Below are 8425 nucleotides of genomic sequence, written 5' to 3'. Positions count from 1 at the left end.
TTAGGGGGCTGGCCTCGATGTTTCAGCAAAATGCCTTGCATTATATGCAGCTGTAGCAACTTCTTCATTTTGTCTTATTTTAACATAGCCATCCCTTATCCTGTGAATCACAGTAGCAGCATCTTTCATGCACATTCTCTCTGTCGGTGCATGCCTGCTGCATGATAGTGCAATCTTCATGACAGAGAATATGGCATTATTGCTGCCATGTTCCATTATGTTACTTCCATCCTGCAAACTACTAGCATAGGCTTCTTCAGTGGACAGTAGAACTGGTTCAACAATCTGCATTAGCATCCCTGGAAATGCATTCTCGGCATGTCTCTGCAGGGTCAACCCGTCTCTGAACATGTCATGAGTAGGTGCCATTCCTATAAACAACTCGAGGATGACAATTCCGAAGCTATACACATCTCCACATGAAGAAACTTGCCCACCTTCGCCATATTCTAAAGTACATAGATAAGAATTAGTGATTGCATAGATAAGAATTAGTGATTTTGCATGCAAATTAATATCGTGCAGTATGTAATGTTAGAGAAAATTTGAGCTACCTGGAGCGACATATCCAATTGTTCCTCTTATTCCGACTGAGCTCTTTGAATTGATCAGTTGCTCAGTTGATGGTTCAGAGAGGATCTTTGCAAGGCCGAAATCCCCAACATGAGCAACTAAATCCTCATTGAGAAGGATGTTGCTTGGCTTCAAGTCACAATGAATTATTGGTGGTTCACAGTTGTTATGCAAATAATCTAGCGCATCAGCAATATCAACTGCAATATTTAATCTCTGCAGCAATGTCAAACCTTGGAGTTGATGTGATACATGTACATCCATGTGTAACCACCTATCTAGGCTCCCATTAGGCATGAACTCGAACACAATGTCTTTGAAGTCATTTTGGTTCAAGTTAGAGCTTGAACAACACGTTATGAGACTACTCAAATTATGGTGCCGGATCTTACCAAGTGCCTCACACTCAGCTAGAAAACTTTTGGAAGAGCTAGACTATTGAAGATCAAAAACCTTTACAGCTACTGTGGTCATCATACTTGTGAGATGCAAACAACCCTTATACACCGATCCATACCTTCCTCTTCCAAGCAAATTATCTACTGCAAAGCCACTTGTTCCTTGGACCAATTCAGCATATGTAACTCTGGGATGACTGTCATTCATCAAATGGAATCCTCCTGTGGTTGTAGACTGAGTTTTTGATTTCATTAGCATTGTCAAGGAAACAAGCATCAAACTCAAAATCAGAATTATGCCAGCAATTGCGGTAACTAGGGTGATAGTCAAATGGCGTTTGCTAAAGCCATGTCTCATAGATTTTGTCTGGCATGCGGGCAAATGTAACTCTAATATACCACCACAAAGCCTCGAATTCCCACCAAATGAAAATCCAGATGCATCGCTAAACACTCCCCGTGATGGAACTTTGCCATCCAGATGGTTGAACGATAGGTCTAACTGGTACAATGATGCCATGTTTTCCAAGCTTTCTGGGATATAACCAGACAAGTTGTTGTGTGCAAGGTATAACTGTTCAAGGCCACCCATTATCCCTAAATCTTTTGGAATCACACCTGAAAGTGTGTTCTTTGTAAGATTTAGCAACATCAGACCTCGCATTTTGTTGATAGACGACGGAATGCTACTATCAAAGGAATTATCGTCCAACCTGAGTTCTGTCAAGCTTAGGCAATTGCTGAGTGCACCAGGTAGGGGCCCTGACAAGTTGTTATGTGATAAGTATAGACATGCAAGCTTCGTCAAGCCGCCTATTTCAGGTGGGAGAGGACCAAGAAAGAAATTGTTCGACAAATGAAGGGCATCTGCCAAGGATGATATGTTAAAGATGTATCTGGGTAATGGCCCTGTGAACTTATTGTTTGAAAAGGTTGCTGCAGTTATCTTTGTTATCTGTATGCAGAATCAGTAGTTGTGTCAAGTTTCCAAGGGAGGGTGGCATGAACACTCTCAGTAGGTTATGTTCCATGTCCAGGTATTGTAGTGAATTTAACCTTCCCATGGTGTCAGGCAAGGCACCTGTAAATTTAGCCCAACAAGATTACCTATGCCAAATGGTATCTCTCTAGAAATTCCATTGCCTCCAACATATAGCACTGGGAGTTGTGCCGATAGGTTGGCAACTGAGCTAGGCAGCACACCACGTAACAGGTTGAATTCGATGTTAAGACCATGGAGCCGTGCGCAATTTGTCAACAACATTATGAATTCCCAGTCATGCACAGTGGTTGCCATGAACTGATTTATTCCGAGACCGAGGTAGGCTGGACAGAGCATTCCAATCTCTCGAGGCAATTTACCGGTGAAGTTGTTCGAGGAGGCATCTAGTGTAGATATCTCGGTTAAGTTGACAAGAGAAGCTGGAAGGTTTCCTATAAAGTGGTTAGCACCAAGGAGTAGGACCACGAGATTTGGTAGGTGATCCCCAATGTCTGGGCACTAGTAGAAAAAGGGTCAAACGTGAAGCACATTAGTGCCGGTTTGTATTTGAGCAGGCACTAATGTATACATTAGTGCCGGTTCCAACGGCTAGCCGGGCCGCTTTCATTAGTACCGGTTCGTGGCGAACCTTTAGCACCGGTTCGTGCCACGAACCGGTACTAATGAGAGTGGTGGCAGGATGTTGTCAGAATGGGGCCCCTCCAGCCCCTTTAGTACCAGTTCTTGGCACGAACCGGTACTAAAGGTCGTCCTACATAAACCCTTCGTCCACCCGAGCTCGCTCTGTTCTTCCCCTTTCCCCTCTCCTCTCCGTTCTTCCCCTCTTCCTCTCGAGCTCATCACACATTTTGCCCAAAATTTGTCAAGATTTGAAGGCCCCCATCCATTCAAATGATCACAAAGGTTAGCAACTTTGTCCTTTCATCTCTCATTGCTAGATTAGCTCTTGCAATGCTTTATATAGTGATTAATTTGTGAGTTTAGTAATTTGGGAGGATATATATATATATATATATGTGTGTGTGCTAGTATTTGATTTATATGCAATTTGAGGTCAAAAATAACACTTAGTTTGCATATGTAGGTGTGGTTTACTTAGTGCCTTCTAAATCTCCATCGTAGCCACCGTCGATCGCCCGCACCGTCCCGTCGCCGGCACCACCTTGTGGTGAGCCTCTTGTTCATGAAATTTTATATAAAAATTGATGTTTGTGTGATTTGGATATATAGTTACTCGTATAATTATCTTACCCGTACGTTGTTTGTTATACACATAGTGCCATGGTTTTGATATCCGTCCCCGTCGGCCCTAGTCCTTGTTATGATTCAGATGTGGTATGTATATTCTCTTTTAAAACTAGTTGCATTTTGTGTTTATGACAAATTATGCCCATCAAGTTGACATAGAATTTTTTTCTAGGAGGTATGTGAACCGGAAATTCCAACCGACCCTATTGCCGAGAGGTTAAATTTAGTTGAAAGAGAAAACGAGTACTTGAAAGAAAAGTTGAAAAGAATTGAGGGGGAGAAGATGGAACTGGAGTTGCATGTTGCCGATGTCGTCGATGATCACAAGATCAAGATGGAGAAAATGCGCTTGAAGATTAGAAAGATTAGAAAATATGCCATCGATAGTGAGGCTTGGTATCATTATGCTGTTGGATACATTGTTACCTTAGTTGCGATCTTGATCGTATTTGTTGTTGCATTTAAATGCTTTAGCTAGAGAGTTATTTGTTTGTTGCATTTAAGTGTTGTATGAACTTTATGTATGAACTTGTATTAATTTGGTCTATTCGGTGTTGTGTAATGAAGATGAGCCGGCAATGGATGTATTATGACCGATTCTCTCCCCAGTTCGTTGAGGGCGTGCATACTTTTCTGCTTGCGGCTGAGGCAAACAAGCGGGCGGATGGTTTTATGCCTTGTCCATGTGCTCGCTGTAAGAATGGTAACAATTACTCTACGTCAAGAACCATTCACGTCCACCTGTTTAAGTCCGGTTTCATGCCCCATTATAATGTTTGGACCAAGCACGAAGAAAGAGGGGTTATGATGGAAGACAGTGAAGAAGAAGAGGACGACGACAGCTATCCTGGCCATGGGTTCCCTGAATATGATGATACAACAATGGGGGAAGAAGCTGAGCCGGTAATGCGGGAAGAAGCTGAGCCGGCAATGCGGGAAGAAGCTGAAGAAGAGGTATCAGATGAGCCCGTTGATGATCTAGGTCGGGCCATTGCCGATGCAAAGAGAAACTGCGCAAGCGATTTGGAGAAGAAGTTGCAGCGCATGTTAGAGGATCACAAAAAATTGTTGTACCCGAATTGCGTAGGTGACAAGAAAAAGATGGGCACCACACTGGAATTGCTGCAATGGAAGGCAGAGAATGGTGTATCTGACAAGGGATTTGGAAAGTTGCTGGTAATGATAAAGGATATGCTTCCAAAGGACAACGAATTGCCCGAGAGTACGTACGAAGCAAAGAAGCCTGTCTGCCCTCTAGGGTTAGAGGTGCAGAAGATACATGCATGCCCTAATGATTGCATCCTCTACCGCGGTGAGTACGAGGATTTGAATTCTTGCCCGGTATGTGGTGCATTGCGCTATAAGATCAGCCGCGATGACCCTGGTGATGTCGAGGGCCGGCGCCCCAGGAAGAAGATTCCTGCCAAGGTGATGTGGTATGCCCCTATAATACCACGGTTGAAACATTTGTTCCAAAACAAAGAGCATGCCAAGGCGATGCGATGGCACAGAGAAGACCGTAAGAAAGACGGAAAGTTGAGAGTACCCGCTGACGGGTCGCAGTGAAGAAAAATCGAAAGAAAGTACGGGAAGGAGTTTGCAGATGACGCAAGGAGCGTATGGTTTGGTCTAAGCGCAGATGGCATTAATCCTTTTGGGGAGCAGAGCAGCAACCATAGCACCTGGCCTGTGACTCTATGTTTGTATAACCTTCCTCCTTGGTTGTGCATGAAGCGGAAGTTCATTATGATGCCAGTGCTCATCCAAGGCCCTAAGCAACCCGGCACGACATTGATGTGTACCTAAGGCCATTAGTTGAAGAACTCTTACAACTGTGGAATGGAACAGGTGTACGTGCGTGGGATGAGCACATGGGGGAAGAATTTGACCTAAAGGCGTTGCTGTTCGTGACCATCAATGATTGGCCTGCTCTCAGTAACCTTTCAGGACAGACAAACAAGGGATACCGCGCATGCACGCACTGTTTGGACGATACCGACAGTATATATTTGGCTAATAAGAATGTGTACCTGGGACATCATCGATTTCTTCTGAGCAGGCATCCCGTAAGAAAGAAAGGCAAGCATTTCAAAGGTGAGGCGGATCACCGAACGAAGCCTCACCACCGTACTGGTGCTGATGTACATGATATGGTCAAGGATTTGAAGGTGGTCTTTGGAAAGGGTCCTGGTGGACAACCTATTCCGAATGACGCTGACGGACACGCACCCATGTGGAAGAAGAAATCTATATTTTGGGACCTGCACTATTGGAAAGACCTCGAGGTCCGCTCCGCAATCGACGTGATGCACGTGACGAAGAATCTTTGTGTGACCCTGCTTGGCTTCTTGGGCGTGTATGGGAAGACAAAAGATACACCTGAGGCACGGGAGGACCAACAACGTATGCACGGAAAAGACGGCATACATCAGGGTCATGCAAGCTACGCTCTTACCAAAGAAGAGAAGGAAATCTTCTTTGAATGCCTGCTCAGTATTAAGGTACCATCTGGCTTCTCATCGAATATAAAGGGAATAATAAACATGGCAAAGAAAAAGTTCCAGAACCTAAAGTCTCATGACTGCCACGTGATTATGACGCAACTGCTTCCGGTTGCATTGAGGGGGCTTCTACCGGAAAACGTTCGATTAGCCATTGTGAAGCTATGTGCATTTCTCAATGCAATCTCTCAGAAGGTAATCGATCCAGAAATCATACCAAGGTTACAGAATGATTTGGTGCAATGTCTTGTCAGTTTCGAGTTGGTGTTCCCACCATCCTTCTTCAACATCATGACGCACGTCCCAGTTCACCTATGCGAAGAGATTAACGTTTTGGGTCCTGTATTTCTACACAATATGTTCCCCTTTGAGAGGTTCATGGGAGTCTTAAAAAAATATGTTCATAACCGTGCTAGGCCAGAAGGAAGCATCTCCAAGGGCCGTCAAAATGAGGAGGTCATTGAGTTTTGTATTGACTTTATTCCTGACCTTAAGCCGATTGGTGTTCCTGAATCGCGGCATAAGGGCAGACTGGATGGAAAAGGCACGCTAGGAGGGGAACAAATAATATGTATGGACGGACATTCTCTCACTGAAGCACATTACACAGTTCTACAGAATTCCGCCTTGGTGGCTCTGTATATGGATGAACACAAGAATTTGCTACGCTCCAAACACCCGGAGCGGTCTGATGACTGGATTACACGTGAACAAACCAGGAGTTTCGCCAGCTGGTTGCAAGCACGTACCATGCATGACACCTCTATTGAAGATGACCTGTACTTGCTGTCCCAGTTACCATCTTCGAATATAATGACTTTTAAAGGGTACGAGATAAATGGTAATACATTTTACACGATCGCCCAAGATAAGAAGAGCACCATCCAAAACAGTGGTGTCCGCTTTGATGCAGAAACCAAGACGGGAAAGGAAACATATTATGGTTATATACAGGACATATGGGAACTTGACTATCGACGTGGTTTGAAGGTCCCTTTGTTTCGGTGCAAATGGGTCAATATGACACGAGGCGGGGTAACGGAAGACCCGCAGTACAGAATGACAACAGTGGATCTCAACAATCTTGCGTATGCAGACGAACCATTCGTCCTAGCCAATGATGTGGCACAGGTTTTCTATATGAAGGACATGTCTACCAAGCCAAGAAAAAAAAAGATAAGGAAGCGAATGCATCGTACGATGAGCCAAAGCGGCACATAGTTCTTTCTGGGAAGAGAAACATCGTGGGAGTGGATGACAAGACAGACAAGTCAGAAGATTATGAAAAGTTTGATGAAATTGCTCCATTCACAGTGAATATTGACCCGAGCATCCCGTTAAATGATGAAGATTTTCCATGGCTACGACGCAAAGGGACACACGCGAAGAAAAAGTTTCACACCCAAAGATCTGGGATGTGATCGGCTTAACTATCATCACTTTCTTCTGTGTTTCACACCCAGGAGGGAATCTCTGTAATAGTTAGGGTAGCTAGTTATGTGTTTTGGCATTTGAAACGCGAAGAAATTTTATGTGCAAGCAAATTCTTTCATGCATTTACTGATTTTTTCAGCTAAATGACCCTGAAATTGAAAATCATTTCAAATGAACTCAGAAAAGGATGAAAGTTGGCATGGTATCATAATTTCACCCACATAGCATGTGCAAAAAAATAGAGAGGGTTACCACAAAAACTGGATGCACTTCGTGTACAAAATGGACAATCTATTTCGAAGTATCAGGGTTTCGGACGAAAACTCATCCGTTACAAAGGCATTTCATTTTTTAAATAACTTAAGCATTACCAAATTGAATATAATGATAAAACACACTAATATTAAACATAAGAAAAAAGAATCACTGGAAAATGTATTTTTAAAGTTAAGTTATTCACACAAATTTCAAATAATTCAAAATTTAAACTATTCAGATTTAAAAACTACCGGCACTAACTGAAAGTTTCTAAAAACTATCAAAAATATTCACAAAGAAACTCTAAATACAGCAAAAACAACTAAAAATAAATAAAACAAAATAAATAAAGCAGAAAAGAAAAAACTAAATGAAAAAAGCTCACCTACCGGGCCACAGCGGCTTGCATACGACTAGAAACCCAACCTGTTGTTGGGCCAGGATGCAGGCCCGCAAGCCCAATAGGCCCCACAGGGCAGAGTAGCAGAGATAGGCCCAGAAAGCCTGCATTTCAGAGGAGCTCGAAGGAGCAGCCGCGGCTGGGTTTATAAACCAGTGCGGCTGCCCTTCGCTAGGCGAGGTGGGACTAAACTTTGCGCCCCTCGTCTGGCAGCGCACCCCCCTTTAGTACCGGTTCGTGGCACCAACCGGTACTAAAGGGGGGGCCTTTAGTACTGGTTGGAGCCACCACCCGGTACTAAAGGGGGTCGCTTCCCGCCGCTTGGGCTAGCCAAAATAGCCCTTTAGTACCGGTTGGTGGCTCCAACCGATACTAAAGGTGCCTTCTATATATAGAACACTTCGAAAAATTTCATTCTCCCCCTCTGTTTCTTCTCGATCGATCGACGCCGCCCCCGTCCTACGCCGCCCCCTTCGCGCGCTGTTGCCGTCGCCGCCCCCATCCTCGTCGCCGCCCTCATCCCCGTCGCCGCCCCTGTCCCCGTCGCCGCCCCCGTCGCCGTCGCCGCCCTCGTCTCCGTCGCCGCCCCGGGCCCGTCCCCGTCCCCGTC

The 8425-nt window shown here is 44.5% G+C and overlaps 1 pseudogene; it reads right to left on the bottom strand.

The window, feature by feature from the left end:
- Nucleotides 1-8425, bottom strand: part of LOC119316124 — a 56726-nt pseudogene continuing 48301 nt past the window's right edge.

The sequence above is a fragment of the Triticum dicoccoides genome, chromosome 6A (genome assembly GCF_002162155.2).
Source record: "Triticum dicoccoides isolate Atlit2015 ecotype Zavitan chromosome 6A, WEW_v2.0, whole genome shotgun sequence".
NCBI lineage: Eukaryota > Viridiplantae > Streptophyta > Magnoliopsida > Poales > Poaceae > Triticum > Triticum dicoccoides.
This window is presented reverse-complemented; position numbering and strand designations above follow the sequence as displayed.